This window comes from Phyllobates terribilis, unplaced genomic scaffold (genome assembly GCF_046119375.1).
Source record: "Phyllobates terribilis strain yellow unplaced genomic scaffold, ASM4611937v1 Scaffold_13__5_contigs__length_258822181, whole genome shotgun sequence".
Lineage (NCBI taxonomy): Eukaryota > Metazoa > Chordata > Amphibia > Anura > Dendrobatidae > Phyllobates > Phyllobates terribilis.
This window is the reverse complement of record NW_027362773.1, coordinates 93,462,505-93,472,498: the sequence shown is the minus strand read 5'-3', so window position 1 is coordinate 93,472,498 and position 9,994 is coordinate 93,462,505.

Genomic DNA, 9,994 nt, shown 5'->3' with positions numbered 1-9,994 from the left:
CCCAATAACACATATGTACATTAAAAACCTCCTTAAAAGCTTTATCTCATGAGAAGAGGCAGGCATTTCACTGCTAATGTTAATGTTTGCGCTATTTTCCATATTGCTGAGAATAAGATGACGTCAAGCCATCCATCCCATACACGGCACTTCTGTCCATAATATGACGGCAGATTGAGAATCATTTCACCTGCGCTAGATTCCTGCTCGCAGCGTAATGTCACTCAGTCTCCTCCATGGATACATACTACGCCCATGCGAGATTTCTGATGGTGCAAGCGCAGATTTTTCACATAGTATGTTACAAAACAGAAGGCTAGGCGACGTATCTGGTCACATACCCCTCCATCTGCAGCCATGCTATGGACTGGACAAAGGACTTCAATAAAAAATGCCAAAAACCTTAAATTAGTGGGATGCATAATGTTTTTTTTTCTACACACATTTGTAAATATTAGCTATAAAGTGGCCAAACCCTTTAAGCAATAAGTTATGTTCCCCTTTAAGTCTCCAGTAATGTTTTGTGCTGTTGATACTTTATGTGTAGTCTGACAATGCTTTACATTCCTAGACAAGATGCAATGTACACAATGGCGAAGTAACACACCGAGCCACCGTAAAAGTGTTTGCTATTGTCTACAACTATTCACCTCCGTGTTTGACACTCGGCAGAAGGAATTTTAAGAACTTTTTTACATGCCTGATTATCTATTCTGTTAACAATACAGTGGCATGTAAAAGTTTGGGCACCCCTGGTCAAAATCACTGTTATTGTGAACAGATAAGCAAGTTGAAGATGAAATGATCTCTAAAAGGACTAAAGTTTGCAGTGAAAAATAAGTACTTGATCCTCTACAAACCAGTTCTGGCTCCTACAGACCAGTTGGACGCTCCTAATCAACTCGTTACCTGCATTACAGACAGCTGTCTTACATAGTCTCCTGTATAAAAGACTCCTGTCCACAGACTCAATCAGTCAGATGCTAACCTCTACAACATGGGCAAGACCAAAGAGCTTTCTAAGGATGTCAAGGACAAGATCATAGACCTGCACAAAGCTGGAATGGCTACAAAACCATAAGTAAGACGCTGGGTGAGAAGGAGACAACTGTTGGTGCAATAGTAAGAAAATGGAAGAAATACAAAATGACTGTCAATCGACATCGATCTGGGGCACCGTGTAAAATCTCACCGCGTGGGGTATCCTTGATCATGAGGAAGGTGAGAGATCAGCCTAAAACTACACGGGGGGAACTTGTTAATGATCTCAAGGCAGCTGGGACCACAGTCACCAAGAAAACCATTGGTAAGACATTACGCCTTAAAGGTTTAAAATCCTGCAGTGCCCACAAGGTCCCCCTGCTCAAGAAGGCACATGTGCAGGCCCGTCTGAAGTTTGCCAATGAACACCTGGATGATTCTGTGAGTTATCGGGAGAAGGTGCTGTGGTTAGATGAGACAAAAATTGAGCTCTTTGGCATCAATTCAACTCGCCGTGTTTGGAAGAAGAAGAAGGATGAGTACAACCCTAAGAACATCGTCCCAACCGTGAAGCATGGTGGGGGAAACATTATACTTTGGGGGTGCTTTTCTGCAAAGGGGACATGACGACTGCACTGTACTGAAGGGAAGATGGATGGGGTCATGTATCGCGAGATTTTGGCCAACAACCTCCTTCCCTCAGTAAGAGCGTTGAAGATGGGTCGTGGCTGGGTCTTCCAACAAGACAATGACCCAAAACATACAGCCAAGGCAAAAAAGGAGTGGCTCAAAAAGAAGCACATTAAGGTCATGGAGTGGCCTAGCCAGTCTCCAGACCTTAATCCCATAGAAAACTTATGAAGCTCCGAGTTGCCAAGCAAAAGCCTCAAAATTTTAATGATTTAGAAATGATCTGCAAAAGAGGAGTGGACCAAAATTCCTCCTGACATGTGCGCAACCCTCATCATCAACTACAAAAAAAGTCTGACTGCTGTGCTTGCCAACAAGGGTTTTGCGACCAAGTATTAAGTGTTGTTTGCCAGAGGGATCAAATACTTATTTCTCACTGCAAAATGCAAATAAATGTATCTAATTTATACAATGTGATTTTCTTGATTTTTTTTTGGATATTCTATCTCTCAATGTTAAAATTAACCTACCCTTAAAATTATAGACTGTCCATGTCTTTGTCAGTGGGCAAACTTACAAAAACAGCAAGGGATCAAATACTTATTTCCCCCACTGTATATAGTGATTTTTTTGCATTTTAAAAATTAAAAAAAAGGAAAATGGGACGATGCAAAAGTTTGGGCACCTGCATGGTTATAGTACCTAGTAGAGCCCCTTTTGCAAGTATCACAGCTTGTAAATGCTTTTTGTAGCCAGCCAAGAGTCTTTCAATTCTTGTTTGAGGTATTTTCATCCATTCTTCCTTGGAAAATTCTTCCAGTTCTGTGAGATTCCTGGGGCATCTTGCATGCACTAATATTTTGAGGTCTAGCCACAGATTTTCAATGATGTTCAGATCAGGGGACTGTGAGAGCCATTGTAAAACCTTCAGTTTGCTCCTTTTGAGGTCATCTAGTGTGGATTTTGACGTGTGTTTAGGATCATTATCCATTTGTAAAAGCCATCCTCTTTTCAACTTCAGCTTTTTTTTTACAGATGGTGTTATGTTTGCATCAAGAATTTCTTGAAATTTCATTCCTCCCTCCACCCATGAAATGTTTCCCTTGCCATTGGCTGCAATGCAACTCCAAAGCATGATTGATCCACCCCCATGCTTAATGGTTGGCGAGATGTTCATTTCCTGAAATTCTGTGCCCTTTTTACTCCACACATACCTGTGATCATTGTGGCCAAAAAGTTCTATTTTAACCTCATCAGTCCACAGGACTTGTTTCCAAAATGCATCAGGTTCGTTTAGATGTTCTTTTGTATTCTTCTAACGATGAATTTTATTGTGAGGACGCAGGAGAGGTTTTCTTCTGATGACTCTTCCATGAAGGCCATATTTGTGCAGATGTCTCTGAACAGTAACACAATGTACCACAACTCCAGAGTCTGCTAAATCTTTCTGAAGGTCTTTGGCAGTTAAGTGGTGGTTCTGATTTGCCTCTCTAGCAATCCTACGAGCAGCTCTCACTGAAATGTTTTGGTCTTCCAGACCTTATCTTGTCCTCCACGGTTCCTGTTAACTGACATGTCTAAATTACAGTTCAAACTGAGGAAAGGGCAACTTGAAAATGCTTTGCTATCTTCTTATAGCCTTCTCCTGCTTTGTGGGCCTCCACCATTTTCATTTTCAGAGAGCTAGGCAGCAGCTTAGAAGAATCCATGGCTGCTGTTTTTTTGGCACAAGGTTAGAGGAGGCTGGGTTTTTATAAAGCTGGGAATTTTTCATCACCTGGCCTTTCCAAATGATATTGAACAAGCCATAACCCTATCAGGCTAATAAAGGTCTGAAACCTTGGCCAAAATTATCTGGGCACACAAATCTCCAAGGGTACCCAAACTTTTGCATCGTCCCATTTTCCTTTATGTAATTTTTTTTTAACGTACAATATTTTTTTGCCTAAAATACAATGGAAATGAGTAATTTTTGACTTTAACCCTTTTACAGATCATTTTATCTTCAACTTGCTTAACTGTTCACAGTAACAGTCATTTTGACCAGGAGTGCCCAAACTTTTACATTCCAGTGTACATCGTACAGTCAGTGTTTAGCATCTTATCTGGGATTTGGGTACTCAGCCTTTTGTGATTCTGAGAAGAGAAAATAAAATCTGCCTCTTCAGTGAGTCCCATTATACTCATCGAAGATGAAATTATGTTTTATTTTAGGCTATAAAGTGGGTCAGTTCCTGGGTATAAGCATTCCCTACAGTGACTTATGTGAGTCTTGCATGAGGCATAAAAAGGGGTTGTGCTTCTTCTTTCTGCAATTTAAATGTTAATTTTACCTACAGCACCTCTGCAGTATGAAAGGAGAACTGCAGGCCTGGAGAAAATCCATAGCCAAAACCCCATGCTAAATGTATTTCTTGGCTTTAGGGCATAGATAATAAAAATCCCTGTATTGCCACAATACAACCAATAATGGGCAGATGCAACCGGATACTGGATGATGCACCACCAGTTATTGGGGAAACCACTCCGAATACTGCTGTGAGTTCTAGTTACACATATGGACTTACAAAGATCTTTTTAAAAAATTGCCCCAAAGAGCATTTTGCAGTTTTCTGATATTAGGTAGACCCTCCAAACAGTTGAGGGTTTGTAACAAAGACCAAATTAAGAAATGGACCCACTAGGTCTCTATGGATCCAGGGCTTAACTATGGAGGGGAGTCTACAGTATTGTACATCCTTCCCACCCTTCAAATAGATTTGGACAATCCACAGGTTGTTACCCCTGAAGTAGTCTTCTTCTAGCAAAGGCTCAAATGCAGACAAGTAGAAAGTCAAAAATTGGCATTCAAAGTCTGCAGGCAAGTCACAGTCTGACCGAGCCAAAGTCAAGTTGGTGGAATGGAGATCAGGATAGACGGAAGACAAAACCACACAGTCAGGATGACAATAAACTGAAAGAATGAACTGGTAGCAGATTGGAACCAAATGCACCATTTTTCCCAAATAGCAAGACCTTTATAAAGCTTAGGACACCCTGTACTGACTGAAGATAGGAGGACTTTGCACATACTGGTCCTTTAAGAAGCTGAGATCCAACACATGCACATGTTCCAGAGACAGAGCAGCACAGAAGAGCAGTGGCCAGAAGCAGAATGCTGAGCCATTTATTTCAGCCACGCTACTTGCTGGCTAGGAGTCTTGGGTGCCACATATTTAAAGTGATTGTCTAGAATGGGTTTTCCCATTGTGTACATTTTTGGTCTGACCTTTGAGGGTTTCAGCCACTGTATGAGACGAGATCGGCTAATCCAAATTCAGGAGCGTTGGTATTTGTAGTGCAAAGTCCCCCGGTGTCATCATCATCTGTAGATACAGCACAACCGATCAATACTCAATGTGATACCCATACTGAGCTGTCACTGAATCCGCTCCGTGGCGTGACACCCTCCAGCTCGGGAGTCCACTAGGGTTGAATTTCACTAGATGTGAGAGTGGAAGTCGTTCAGCGCATCTAGAAGCTATCAGGCCATCGCCAGATTCTTCCCTCCCGGGACATAGGCTCATGGATTAAATAGATGAATACTATTCATTATTCACGATGTTCCAGGTCACCAATCTCTCATCTTAAAAATACTTCTGTATTTTCTGGCACAGGAAAGACATCACTAAATATAGCCAACAAGGATGAATATATTAAAATCGATAGTGAGATAAAGTGCTGTTGGGCTTAAAAGCTCAGCCGCAGGCAGTCCTGGTTAAGGGTACTGGAAATCACAATCATTAGGAGCTCTAATATTATTTATTTATGGGGAGGGGGTAGTCCACTGCAGCTATGCAGCACTTCATGACCTGATATGAACTCTCATGGTAAATCAGCATAGGAGACCTACTGGGGGTGAGCTGTACTGCCCATTAGCTGTTATACATTACTTAAAGAGGTTGTCTATGCTTGGGATACAAGTCTGCAAGTCACTCCTTGTGACGGCAAATTTGTGAATTCTCACAGCCCGTGCACTGTCAGGATTCTCCGGTGCCAGTGCCGGGAGTAGGCAGTCGTGTGACCGCAAGTGTGCGATTTGAATACTTCCAGCCACATTCCGACTAGATATGTCCGGCCTTGCTTAATTCACTTGTATTGAGCAAGGCATTGCACGTCTAGTTGGCATGTGAACGTATGTATGCAAAGCACAAACTTGTGGTCACGAACTCGCTTACGCCCTGGTGCTGGAGAATCCTGATAATGCGCACACTGCATGCTGTGAGGATTCAGATAGAGTGACTGGAGACTTGTACCCTAAGCCTGTACAACCCCTTTAAGCAATGTATAACTGGTAATGGGCACTACAACTAATCCCCAATCCAACCAGCAGCCTGGGACCACTTTGGAGAGCTTTGCCATAATAAGTCTGTCCAAAGGGGTACACTTTTAGGCTCTAATGCAAAATTCATACCGAAGTCCTCCACCTACCATGTGTCATTTATAATACTAATGTCTTCATGTGGCAGATGGTCTTTTGACTCCCCTTCAGGTACAAGTGTAATGTCTTCCTCTGCCACTCTTTTAACTACTAAGCTGCCCTTCCAGTTTTTGAGCAACATGGCCAGGTGTTGCAGGTATAGGATGTACTGCTGAGAAGGGTTGAAGTAGTGTTGAAGATGTGACGGGCTGATGAGATGTCAAACTGGTATAGAAAAGCTGGAAAAGCATTGACTGATGTAGCAGAGCTGGAACAGCATTGGCTGATGTAGCAGAGCTGGAACAGCATTGGCTGATGTAGCAGACCTGGAACAGCATTGGCTGGTGTAGCAGAGCTGGAACAGAAGTGGCTGATGTAGCAGAGCTGGAACAGTATTGGCTGATGTAGCAGAGCTGGAACAGCATTGGCTGATGTAGCAGAGCTGGAACAGCATTGGCTGATGTAGCAGAGCTGGAACAGCATTGGCTGATGTAGCAGACCTGGAACAGCATTGGCTGGTGTAGCAGAGCTGGAACAGAAGTGGCTGATGTAGCAGAGCTGGAACAGTATTGGCTGATGTAGCAGAGCTGGGAAAGAATTGACTGATGTAGCAGAACTGGCACTGCAATGTGTAACATACCTGGCGGCGTCCTTGCATAGTGGTCCATCTCCCACTGTGCAGGAGCGCGCACTTGATCTCCTGTCCAGAATGTCTCTCTGGCTTCCCTCCATGCTGTCTGTTTGTGTCTGTTTCTGCTGCTTAAGGGCGGCGCCCGATCACTTCCTGCTTTTTGTACCTGCTGTGGGTCACACCCCTTGTGCGTCCTCAGCCTATTGCTGTCTGACACTTGGTATATAGCTCAGCAGCTCCCTTCTATCCCTGCCTGAGCATAGTGTTTCCTTCAGTGTGTGCTTGCACTCTGAAGGTGCCAGGTCCCGTCTTTGTTTCCTTGTCTGCCTTTCCTGGAGGCTGTATTTCCAGGCCTGTCTGAACTTAGTCCTGTATGTCTCCTGCTTTGCGGTATCAGCTCCCGTGTCTGAACTGAGTCCTGTATGTCTCCTGCTTTGCGGTATTAGTTCCCGTGTCTGAACTGAGTCCTGTATGTCTCCTGCTTTGCGGTATTAGTTCCCGTGTCTGAACTGAGTCCTTTCTGTGTTCTCTTGTCTGTCCTGTCTGAACTCGCTCCTAGCCTGTTCCTCCCGCCTTCTAGGGGCCGATTTCCTAGACCCGCTCCTGTATCTTGTCTGTCCTGTCTGAACTCGCTCCTAGCCTGTTCCTCCCGCCTTCTAGGGGCCGATTACCTAGACCCGCTCCTGTATCTTGTCTGTCCTGTCTGAACACGCTCCTTGCCTGTTCGTCCCGCCTCTCTGGGGGCAGTATTCCCAGACCCGCTCCTGTATCCCGCTGCAGTGTCGGTCTCCTCCGTACACTCAGTTCCAGTCTGAACTCTCTCCTATCCTTTACCTGTTTTGCCTCTATGTCCGTTCCCTTCCTTTTTCTGCAGAGTCTGAACTCGTACCTAACTCCTGCTTGTTGTCTCTGTACTCCCGTTTGTGAGTTTGTGGTCCCCTCGCTACTTCACTGCAAGTACCCTGTGGGTATCTGGCTCTGCCTTTCCCTTCCTGTCTGTTCCGTGTGAACAGAGTCCTGTCCGTTCTGCTCCGGCAGCCTTGCTCCGCTCCTGCCCTGCTTCTGCCCGCTGCTCCGGCAGTCCTGTCCTGCCCTGCTTCTGCCCGCTGCTCCGGCAGTCCTGTCCTGCCCTGCCTGTACCCCTCTGCCTGTAATGTTCCTGAGTCCCAGTGTGTACTGGGCCCTATCCCGCCTGTGTTCCTACCTGCTAGTGCCTCCCTGTCTGCACTCTAGCTGTGCTTGCCTGTACCCCCCTGCCTGCTTACCCGCCTGCCTGCATACCAGTCGTGCCTGCCTATACCCACCAGTCTGTGTGCCAGCCTACCAGTCTGTTCCTGTATTCCCCTGTGTGGGTCAACAGCCGTGTCCGGGGTCTGTCCTGGAGTAGCACCTGGTCCCTCTGCTCGGTTCCTCCTTGGTGCACTGGCGTCGTATGCCGTCGTGCGACCCTGGTCGGATCGGGTGAATACCTAGTTACGCCCCTCCAGGCATTCACTCTCCGGCACGGTCCAGTGGAATCACTACCAATCACACGCACACGCCGCTTAGCCCGGGCGTGTGCATAACACAATGGCAGAATGTAGCAAAGCTGACTAAGGACTAGAGATCGATGAAGATAATTAGTGAAAAGTAGTGGTAGGACACCAACTACCTGAATACTCAGGCGGTGTCCCACCACCTGTACCAGGTTAGGAATATCCAGTTGGATGATGTCATTGCTTTATTTTGCTACTGACCTGTAGGAGGGAAAACAGCACCTGACGGAAAAAGGAAGCAGTGCAGCTGCTGATGCTTGAACTGGGAGAGGTGTGTATAATTAATAAAAGATAATATTCTACTTTTCTGCAATCACCACTAGAGGGAGCTGACTGCATACTGTTTGCACATTAAACTCCATATTAAAACTGTAAGCAGCCTACTCCTGAGCTCCCCCTGGTGGTGACTGTAGGCAGTCCAATATCCTGGAAATATGTCTATGCTGAGGATTTGGAGCTTTGTTTTAGAGAAAAATGCATAATTAGCTGCTATAAAGACCTTAAATAATAAATCACCAAAGAATTTTAGACCTGTAATTTTTTTTTTAGCATTAGCACAGACGCCTTCTCTGTTCTTTGCTATCCATTGGAAAGCATAAATGGGGCATCTTATTGGCAGGATCTCTTCAGCGACGACAGATCCTTTTAGAACAGAACAAAAAGTCATTGAACTCCATGAGTTATTCATGCCCCGTCTTCATGAAGTTGTGTACATACAGTAGGTTCTGTTACCCGTCTTGTAGTAGTATCACCTGTAAGACAAGAAAACCTTCGCTCTGAGCTCTAATTATGTTTACAGGCTTCTTGTCAGCACTTACAGTTTCTGCCCCCTTCGCTGACCTGACCGGCCGCTGACACAGAACCTGTCGATTCCCCTTGGAGTGCATGAAAAGGAGACACTTTTACTGCACAGTTTGGGATTATTAAAACAATTTAACCTGAAAGATCTGACATAATCACAACAACACAGAATGTAGTCACCCGCATCAGTCCATGTCTGCACAGGAGCTCATACTCGATGAACATTGGCTCTATTTCCTAAATCAGCGCTCTACCGCCTTTATTTTCAGGATTAGTTAAGGGTCCCAGAGGGCCGATCCCCGTAGACCATAAACTGACAACATATCCTGGGGGTAAGCCATTACCTTTTGAAATTAAATACCCCATCTCCAGTATGCAAAGTAGCTCTCCTCCAGAAAAAAATACTCCTAGTGGTAATAAAGGGTGGCCACCCTGTAAATTAATGGCAGACCCACAGAAGAGAACAAGGCAAAACCCCCATAACTGTTGCCTATAGATGGGTATCTGGTTGGGCTAAAAATCGTAGCCAGGTTTCCAGACTCTCAGATGTGGGACATTGACTTCCATGGTAGCTACCTATAGTTGGCACCACGAAGAGTTTCTTCCTTTAGTAGGAGAGTTACTTTACATACAGGAAATTCTCCCTAGGGAATAAAAAGTAAAACTCCCTAAGGCAAGAGGTTCTCCTCAATTAAAACCAGTATGGGATTCCCTAAGTAACTTCTGCCGACAATACAAGGCAAAACATTGTGATGTCATGATCCAAAGATATGTAGCAAGTGACAAAGCTGGGAGGACATTGAAGTACCTGGAAGAGACTCCTGTAAGGCAGCAGTGCAAATGTCTGTCCTAATTCCCCCTCAAACATGTACTTTTCTGCCATCACTTTTGGAGCATTTTACATTTTACAGTTGTTCACAGATAATTAGCAAGCGACTCGGCTGATAAACTATAGGA